At 39.6% G+C, this 10,495-nt stretch overlaps 1 long non-coding RNA gene across 1 annotated transcript; it reads left to right on the top strand.

Moving 5' to 3' along the window:
* Positions 1–5,267: 5,267 nt before the first annotated feature.
* Positions 5,268–9,366, top strand: LOC125740370 (uncharacterized). The gene is made up of 3 exons (XR_007397594.1): positions 5,268–5,608; positions 8,650–8,778; positions 9,138–9,366. It is a non-coding gene; the product is annotated as an uncharacterized LOC125740370 (long non-coding RNA).
* Positions 9,367–10,495: the final 1,129 nt, after the last annotated feature.

Raw genomic sequence — 10,495 nt, 5'->3', positions numbered from 1 at the left:
TATTATCATTCTTCTTATCAGGTCTTTTCTTTTTGATTAATAAAAATATGGGAGGAATCCATTGAAATATAGGGACAGCAAGTCCATGCACACAATGTTGGGGTCGGTAAGGATCCCGTGATATTGCAGCTGCAAAGTAAAATCACTAGATACTAAAACGCGGCAGCGGAGCCCCAGACATTCACCATGTCCAACTGAACTTTTATAAGACTAAGCAGAACATTTGGTACTCAATCAGATGAAATACGCCAAAGATACAACTTCGTCTGTCTTCATTGGCTCCATATATATAGGCGCTTGCAACATGATTAGTTTAATGAAACGGCACCTACCGGCATTCGTTCCCTTGATGGTCAGCATGCCAACCTCACCCGCTGATCCTAATGTCTTCTGTTTGAGTCCAATGTCCCGGTCCAGTCATGGATATAGCCCACAGCACAGCTCACATACTTTTTCCATCTTCATCCGATCCGTTCAAAACTAAGAAGTCTGGTATTCAGTCAGCCCAAACGCTCCAATGATACACCGTACCTTGTCTCTCTTCACTGGCTCTCTGTAGATGCTGGCACCAAGTTCAGAGTAATGGAATAGCACCTAACTATAAGTACTTCCACCCACCTACTGTACGTCCTGTCCCTCTGTGGCCAGAGGACCGCGTGACGTAGAAATTCTAGAACTCAACACAGCTGCCCGTCATATCGCGATTAAACCCGATAGCCAATGAGAAACGGGATTACGTAAGTACAGGGTAAACTTGCAAAACAAATACGTTTCACCGCCCTTTCAAATAAAAACGGAAATGCGGTCCACATGTAAGTTTATTTTACCACTGCTTTGACCACGCAATTATTAGCTAAATATAAACATGGGTCGCTTAGAGATTTACAAAAAAGCTGTAGTAACTGGTAAAAGTAATTTTCGTAGCAGCAGCTAGTCGCCTTACTAATCGTTACCTCCCACTTATTTTCATCTATTTACTATTTTGCATAAAAAGAGAGATCGGAATCATTTGAAACTAAGCATCCAATCAGAATCCCCCGGTCCCACTCTGTGTTCCGGTGTCTTGTATTTCCTAAGTCCCGTATTTCTTTAGATTGAAGGTAACATCCCTACTAATAGTAATTGTTCTGTTATCATTGTATTACATTGAATTAATTAGAATATATTAGCTGTGAAAGTTTATTCCTTTGCTCTTTAGACATCTAATTCCAAACAATGCGCCTGCGAATAGGTCCTTGTTTAATGATGTCATGGGTAGGAGCTCAAATTGTTGTAGTCACGACGTAGGGACTCGAGTTGTCCGTCTTTTACAGCTTGTTAGTCTTTGAAGGGATTATTTGTATCGTAGCGCCGGCTGGGCGCATGTCCCAGCATGCCTCGCATGCAAGTTGTAAGTAGCCCTTGTTTTGTCGTTATTGTTAATGTTACTGGTTACATTTCCTTAATGTTGCGCTTGTGTGTTGCATCCTCGTGTGTAATTAATTTACGTAAATCTTCCACCGTGCACGCGTCTTACAGTTCGGTGTCTGGCAACCTTATGTTTCGTGTATGTAATTGATTGGATGCGCTTTGCTTGTCTGATATGGTTCTTTTCAGGGCGACTAATGTAGAGCGTTTTCTCTCCGCCCGTCGAGTCTCCGTGGTTCTTTCTACTTCTGCATTGCATCGGTACCCCCGACGCTGCATTATGTAATTTCAACTGCACGGTGTATTTTTATTAATAAGCGCCTTCTGAGTATCTGCAATATTGTTTATTTAGTACGAATGCTTTTTTGTAAAGATACTAAATATCGTGGTTAGCAAGCTAAATTTTTTACACTAATGGTGCCTTGATTGTTGCTGCCTACCATTTTATATACATTGTATGCTAATTTCTCAGTCTTGCCCTTCAACTGGTGCCAGTAAAGGAGTCAATTCAGACCTTTTCAACGTGGTTCTTGCAGAGGAGTTTAATCTGACTGTCGACTCCAGCAAGGCACTGGATGTAAATCTTTTAAAAATGTATATATCTATGCCGCTGAAATGAGCCTTGCATATTGCAAGTTGAACCGAAATCATCTGAATCGAATTTCAATTTGGTATTTGTAAAGCTGGCCTATCCAGCCATTCAAAAGGTTAAACTTCTTAATTAACTTTATGCAGTGGTGTAAAATTCAGCTTTGCACATAAATTAACTTACATTAATTAATTAAGCTACATATCACCCATTTATGTTTCCTAGCTTTTCCAGCACTGGAATGAAAATGATGCAAAACTTAATTAAAGCAGATGTTCAGTGAACAGCTGTTGCCATCCCACCAGCAGGGGGCAGGACTGCCCCTCATCATATCAAGCAATGCAGTGTGAGGCTTCCTATGCAGCTTGCGTGCTCCCTCCCTCTCCCCCTTGGCTTTGTTCAGCCATTTACTTTGTGTTTCTGTGGGTGTGTGTTTTGCTTCTTTCAGCTGGTTTTAGGATCTAAACTGGTCAAAGACCATGGTATGGCTGCTTAAGAAAGCTCACCAAAGCCTACTCTTTATGTGGAGGCTGAAGAAATTTGGCATGTTGCTGACAGTCCTAAGCAGCTTCTACAGGTGCACAGTGGAGAGCATATTAATCTGCTGCATAGCTGCGTGCTTTGGCAGCTGCGCTGGACAGGACAGACAGGCACTGCAGTGGGTGATCATGTTAGCCCAGAAAATCACAGGGTTAGGTCTCCCTTCACTGCAGGACATCTGTGACAGGAGAATCTGCAGATGGGCCAGCAGCATTGTCAGCAGTCTCACCCACCTCACCCAACAAATCGTCACTCTCATGAAACCTGTACAGGAGTGTTAATACCACAACACCCAGACTCCAGAACAGTCTGTACCCCCAGGCCAACAGAAGGATCAAGAACTGCCACCCTCTGCCAGCTGTGCCCCCACCCCAGGCACCATGGCAATGATCACCCAGCTTGCAGCACTCTGCACCTTACATGCATTTGTTGGAGTTTGTGTTAAGCAAATAAATGCCTTTTTCTTAAACCAATCACTGTTTTGTGTTCATTCAGAAAAGACAGAAGGCAGCATACTATCCAAAGAAGCCCCACAGCCATCAGGTAGATTTATGTTCGTTGTTGAACTACTTCACTTAGACTGATGGGATTTGGTGTGATATGAGGCTAACTGAGACTGATTAAATTACCAGTATCACCCAGCACCAAGACATCCCAGTTTGCTGTTTTGAGCACTTTAAATCATGCATAAGATGTTGCTTATTGGCCATAACTGATCACAGAAACATCATATACTTTGATGTGAGTTAATGTGTAGCCAAACAGTTTTCCAGCATTTTTCATTTTTATTGCATAATTATTTTTATATTTGTTTTGAAGAATAAAATATAGTTATTCCATTACAATTGATGACCCCAGCTAGAGAATAGACTACAGGTCCCCAGTCACAAAAATACAGAATAATGTCCTAGAAACACAGAATTTTTCTAGGCTGTAATCATTAGTAGCACTGACAGAAACAAATGGTACAAATAAAATATGCACTTAAATTTCCTTTGTTATTTTGTTATTATTTGTTATTTTTAATCCATTGAAATAAAATAGATGATTAACATAACTGGGCTTTTTTGTGCTTTCCAAACTTTTAGACTCATATTCATTGTGAATATTTCAGATCTTTTTGATATTATGTTAGAGAAATATGTACTTTTTTATTGTCATTTTGCTAGACGCTTGGAAATAACACCCTGCAGCACCTTGATCTTAATTTAGCAATAACACTTCTTAAGAACTGTCGCTTGAAAATTTCCACCCCATACATGGCGATAAACAATGTTGAATGTTATTTGCATATCCTGTTTGTGTACCTCAATAAAAGATACTGCGAGGGGAGTTCCTCTTTCGAAGTTGGCTGAGTTCGACTGAGAAGCTGACACCTCGCAGTCAGGACCGGACTTCCCTTGCAGCAAGTAAAAAGTCATTGCAGCTGTCCGTGTTGTTCTGTGTTCAGAGACAGGTTGGTTTCCAGCGTATCTTTAGAAGAAGATAACCCTAACATATTCTGTTTCAGAGTGATTATAATTTCCTATAACCTGCTTAAATGCAGGTATATTCAAGTCAAATAAATTGCGTGGGATCCGACCACTTTGAGGAACTGTGTGTGGTTTATCTGTTAAACTGACCACTGAACTTTAACATAAACAGAGGAAACACTTAATAATGCTATAATCACAAATAATGCAAATGGTTCGTCATGAACGCCTGAGTTCCATCTCTGTGAGTGAGTGGAGTCTGGCTCCGTAGCCCTTCGTGATGGTGTCTGTATTTCATGGCCTGCTCTTCCCTTGCAGGCTGCTCTTTCATTGTAGGTTTGGAGGCACTGAGGTTGTCTGTCAGGTGGCTGAGGTGAGTAGAGTTGCACCACATCTTTCAGTAGTTGCTCCAGGACCCTCCCAGGTAGAGCTCAGCCTGGCAAATGGTCAGTGTTAGGATGTACTCACAATTGGCCTTGTACCATGTCTGAGCATGATTGTCCCCCCCCCCGCCCCACTTGTCTGCGGACACATTGCGCTAAACGTTCCAGGCCTGAGCATGATTTCATCATCACCGTGCAATGTTCAGACCCATTGCCAAAAGTGTGTAAAATCCCAGTCATGCAGTTTGGTTTACAATCATTTGTGAAATAATGGGGTGTTCTGAAGAGCTCAGTGAATTCTAGCCTGCTATTGTCACGGGATACCACCTTTGCAACAAGTCTGTTTGTGAAATTCTTTTCCTACTATATATTTCACAGTCACTTGTAAGTGGTTTTATTGCAAAGTTAAAGTGTTTAGGAACAGAAACCCAGCCAGAAAGTGGCAGGCCATGTGAAGTAACTAAGTGTGAAGTGCTAAGGTGCATATTGTGTAAAAATTGCTAATGCTTTGTGGACTCGAAACTTTATAATTCCAAACTTTCTCTGGCATTAACTCCTGCACAAACACTGTGCACTGGGAGATTCAGGGAATGGGCTTCTATGGCTGAGCAGCTTCAAGCAAGCCTCACATCATCAAACGCAATGCCAAGAGTCGGATGGAGTGGTGTAAAGCACACCACCACTGGACTGTGGAGCAGTGGAAATGTGTTATGTGGAGTGACGAATCATGCATCTCTGTCTGGCAGTCGTATGGATGAGTCTGTATAATGTGTGGGTATACTGTTAGAATTACATGTATACACACTATCAAAAACACCTGTGAATGAGTCTAATTTAGTTGGTCACAAAGGCAGGTTAAACCTGTGGAAGCACAGCTAAAAGCATACCATCACCCATTATAGAGTGACCCATTGTCTTTGTAACTGAGTAATCACAACTAAGTGCAATTAACCATAATGAAAATGCACACAGAAACATTAGAGATAAATGTAATTTACTATGATGAAAAGCTTGCAAAATGCCCATTGTACTTCAGTGTTTCTCCTTTTCTCCAGTCGTCGACAGGTTCTGTGATTATTAGGTGATCTGTGATGTATGAGATCCTGAGAATGCCTGCTGCTCCAAGGATGATTGGCAGGTGGCTTTTCCCAGGAACAGCGGGCTGGAGATGTGGGATCTGGAGTGAAGATAGAAACAGAGGAAGGAAACAAGCACATGTACATAACAAAATTTATCCAACACACATCCATTTCTACATCACCAGTTTCTATTGAATTAAATATGTTAACAAAACAAATTGTGAAGAAATAACATCTGAAGAGATGCTGCTTATCTCTGCACCATCTCTCTATCAGAAAGTTTATGTTTAACCGGCAATAATTTAGTAATTTTGTAAAAGTGAACCACCTAAAAATTATTATTCTTAAGACTATGTTCAACGAAAGAAAGCCAGAATTGATTGTCAGGGAGGGACAAATTTGAAGCTAGTCCAATCAGAAGCAGCATCTTTAGTTGGTGCTTATTGCATTTGCGCCTGATTGGATATTGTTGATCTAACTGCTTTCAAGCCCGTAAACCATGTATCTGTCTGTCTAAGGGAAACTACACAATTCTGTCTGTAAAGTCTGTCTGTAAATCCTTATGCCATTTTGTCTTTGCTAGGCAGTATTACGGTAATGCGTAATACCACAGTGTTTGGGGTAAATATGTGTCTTTGGAACATTGAAGCATGTGAATCTATTCTAGTAGAAGTTTTGAACAGTGAAAATGAGCATAATAATGGCCTTTTATGCAACACTAGGTTGCTGTCCATGGTGCTGATAACCTGGATTGGTAAATCTTACATTAAATTCCTTTACCTAATTTAACTGTAACCCTCTTATATTGTTGCCAGTGATGCTCTTAGGAGTCTAAAGAGGTGGGTATAGAAAGGATTACAGTGGGTAATAGGTGATTTAGATGAACTTCTGACAATCAGTTCAACTTTGGACAATAACGCCGCCCAAAAGATTCTCTCTGTCTGTCTTGCTAGTTATTTCTCGTTACCCTCCAATCAAAGAGGAATAAAATGCTCATTGTAGGAGATATAAGGTGCAAACACATTAAAGATTTGTTTTAACATTATAAAACAGACATATACATTAAGCGCTTTGAAACTTTACGTTCAAACCAGCAGTTGCATCTCTGATTGTACAGAATGCCTTGTCAGGGTAACTTTTGAAGTCATAACTAAAATGAAAATTCTCGCAGGATGTATGGTGATTTTACAGTTAACTCTCATTTTACAATCTACACACACTTGACACAAAATAGGTATATGCGAAGTATGTCTTTTTCAACAAAAGCTTTTTAAGCCTCAATCAAATGACACGACTCACTGTACACACAGCGCCAATGGTTTTTGGAAGCTGACTTCAGTCAATCATTTTTATGAGCCAAGTAGACACGTATACACTGAATTTGACATGGTATATTTTATCCTAATAATCATTTTAAATATCTCTAAAGGGAATAAGGAAGGGATTAGTTTTTAAAAAGCAAAAAAAATGTAATTTAAATAAATGTAAATATAGAGTGAAGTGCCCAGATGCAGTAGTCCAGCAGCAGAGTGCGGAACAGGGCAGGAGCAGGACCTGGAGGGCTCCAAGGGCCTTGCAGGGTGGGAGCGTGCAGCGGGGCCGGAGCAGCGACCATGGATGGTGTGTCCCCGTCTCCCTCTCCGGGAGATCGAGACACGGCCGGGCCCCCTTCTGGGACACCCATCGATACTGGAGTGACCCATTCTCTTTGTAACTGAGTACTCAAAATTAAGTGCAATAACCCATAATGAAACTGCACACATAAATAGAAAAGACAAAGGTAATTTATTATCTTAAATAATTAAATTAAATTAATTTTTACTTTAAATTATTAAATTAAATTACCTGGGGATTTTGGTAATTCTTATTGGCAATGGGTCTCAGTGAAACACCTGAAAAGTTTAAATCTAGCATGTTTCATGGCTTCACTGCATTTCCCTCCACAATGATCATCTAACTGATGAAGTTGAAGACAGAGCTGAAAATTAGTTATATCATGACTTCAAAAGTTATCCAAGGGACAAGAGATTCTGAAAAATCTGAGATGGAACTACTGGTTGGGCTGGTCATTGCCTGCTTTTTCTAAATGAAGTTTCAAAGCACTTAATTAATGTATGTAAATATGTTTTATAATATTTAAACAAAAAGCTTTTTAATGGGTTTGCATCTTATATATCCTACAGTGTGCTTGTGCATTTGACTCTTCCTTGATTCAGGTGAAACAGAAAATAACTATCAAGAGACACAGAGAGAAACTTCTGGGAAGATTTGTTGTCCAAAGTTGAACTGAGTGCCCAAACCCTTTTGGATGTCAAATTTCATCTAGGTTCATCTAAATCACCTATTACCCACTGTAATCCTTTCAATACCAACCTAGTAGACTTCACATAGCATCACTGCCAACAAAATTAGAGGGTTATAGTTACATTAGATAAAGGAATTTTATGTAAAATTTGCCAATTCGGGCATTCAGCACCATAGACAGCAGCCTACTATTGCTTAAAGGGGCATTATTATGCTCACTTTCAATTTATAATTCTATTTTTAGGCTCTACAAGAATAGAGTTTGCATGCTTCAGTGTTCCAAAAACACATATTTTCTCATTAATGCATATCTCTATTCACCCTCTGTCTAATCCCACCCCCAATGAGTCCCGTGTGGTTTGATTGGTCGGCTTACCCTTCATTCCCCTGTCTTGCATTTGGCAGACAGATCCTTGCAGGTAGACAGCCAATAAGGATTGTGTTATGAAGAGACCTCATCGTGTTGTGAAAATAAGGGCTGGAATTCCAATGAGGTGTTTTAGGCAGATGAGAGAAGAGTGGTTTCTGTGGTGAAAGTTACTCCCTTTGCTATGTACTTTGCGTCTTAAGAATTTACAGACTGTTTACATGCACCTGAAGCCATAAAACACACTAATAGAAAGGGAAAAGCATAATAGGTCCCATTTAGTGAGTATTATACCAGTTTCCAATACATTATTATATGTATATTTATTTTGATGTTGACTAGAAGGTATGTGATATCTTTCTCCCCTTACCCCTCATCAGATAAGTAAGAGCTGCTGTCAGCTGAGACAAGCTGGTGTGATTAATTTCAATTCAATTCAACATTACTTCTGTCATGCATTTTCACATTACATTGTCTCAAATCACTTTACCTTATCCCCTGCCCAAAGCCCCCAGAGAGCAAACCAGTGGCAAGGAAAAACTCCTTAGAAGGAAGAAACCTTGGGAGGAACCAGACTCAAAGGGGAAGCCCATCCTCCAAGTGCCGGCACAGGAAGTGATATGAGCAAAATGTCAAGGTCCCAATTCACACTGTCTATATTTTAAGATTTGAGTCTCAAAGTGGGCAGGTGATGGCAGGCAGGTGCTGGTGCTGCTTCTGATGACAGGAGGAACTGTGGTACAGCAACAGGGCATGCAGGAGAGACGTTACAGGATGAGAAAAAAAGTCCTAATTTCATGTCTTTCATTATACTACAAGATGGTCACTGATTGGTGGGCTCTGAGGGGGAACTCTGATCTGAAATCCACAACTATTTACATTTAATTTTGAAATATTTGTAAAATATTAATTAAATCAGAATATTTATTAAATCAAAATAATCATGATTATACAATTTTTAACAATAAGCAATGCAATAAGATTTTTTTTAACCAGCAGGTGGCAGCAAAGCACGTGTGAAGAAGAGGCCATCAGCAGTACAAAGCACCGGCTGTACAGGTTCCCAGCAGACAATCCAAACCTCCTTCATTAACTGACTCTCATGGTCTGACTAGACAGTCTGAGCAGATCTGCGTGAAAGAGGCCTCACTGCAGTTAGCATAACCATTTATTTTACAGCTCTTCTGTCTCATTCTACTCCATAAAGGTCACATCCCCCCTTCCAGCTTCCTCTGATGATGAAGATTCGTGCACAAATAAGTGGCTACAGCCGTTTATTTTTCTACTGATTAATCTATCAGTTATTTTAATGATTGGTCGAACAATCTAAACGATTAATTTTCCTGCATAAAATCACATTGAGTGTTTAAGTTTAATTTTGACAACAACAAACTGTATGTCACTGCAGGGCTATAGAGAATAACTACTCCAATAATTACGTAGTGATATTGAAGAAAGACATGTCATCCACTATGTCCACTAATCATAGCAGCCTTAATGCATACATCAAAAAAATGTGTGTATATACAAAATGATATTTTAATACGTATTATATCTCTTTACGTGATAAAGACCTAAATATATAAGCTATTTGCTTTAAATATGTGACTCATGTTAGAGAAAATGTAAGTAAACTATGGGGACAGAAAAATCACTGAATAACAGGAATGACTGACATATAGTGCCAAACAGATATGGTGCAAAGACAGAACTCATAGTACAAAGTAAACGTAGTGCACTATGTAGGGCAGGGGGTTCATTAGTTTCAGGAGAAGGAGGCTACCACCTTGAAAGTAGGTGGCTACCATTGTTTAGGGAAACTCGACATGCAAACTCTGAGACATGAGACGTAAACCAATTTCAGGGGGTGGTAGGGGTCCTTCTGAGGAAATTTTGAAATGTAGACCCATTAATAGTCCCCTTTTCAGGCATCTTAGAGGCCTCATTCCACCAAATTTTACTGACACAAACTCTGGGTTATTTTTCATCATACAGTAGTAGTACTAAGTAGTAGTAGCAGTCTGTTACTGAGGACACCAAATGTATCTCATTCTCAGATTATGTTGATTAATGATTGATGTACTGGTCAGTTGCAGTGCTCAATTATCAAGTAATGGTTTCATCAACAAGATGTCAGCTTACCAGTGTCTGAAATAAGACTTTTAACCATTAACCAATCATTTTAAAAAATAAAGTTAACGTGACAAAGGAAATTATGTCTATGACTTTATTTATTTCACACCCTATTAGACATGTTAAAGGAACCTACAACTGTCTGAATGTAGCTTCTTAAATTCAGTAAATTCAGTGGTCTCCTAAATCAAAATAATTCCATAATCCTACCAGGTACACTC

The sequence above is a fragment of the Brienomyrus brachyistius genome, chromosome 4 (genome assembly GCF_023856365.1).
Source record: "Brienomyrus brachyistius isolate T26 chromosome 4, BBRACH_0.4, whole genome shotgun sequence".
Taxonomy (NCBI): domain Eukaryota; kingdom Metazoa; phylum Chordata; class Actinopteri; order Osteoglossiformes; family Mormyridae; genus Brienomyrus; species Brienomyrus brachyistius.
This window is presented reverse-complemented; position numbering and strand designations above follow the sequence as displayed.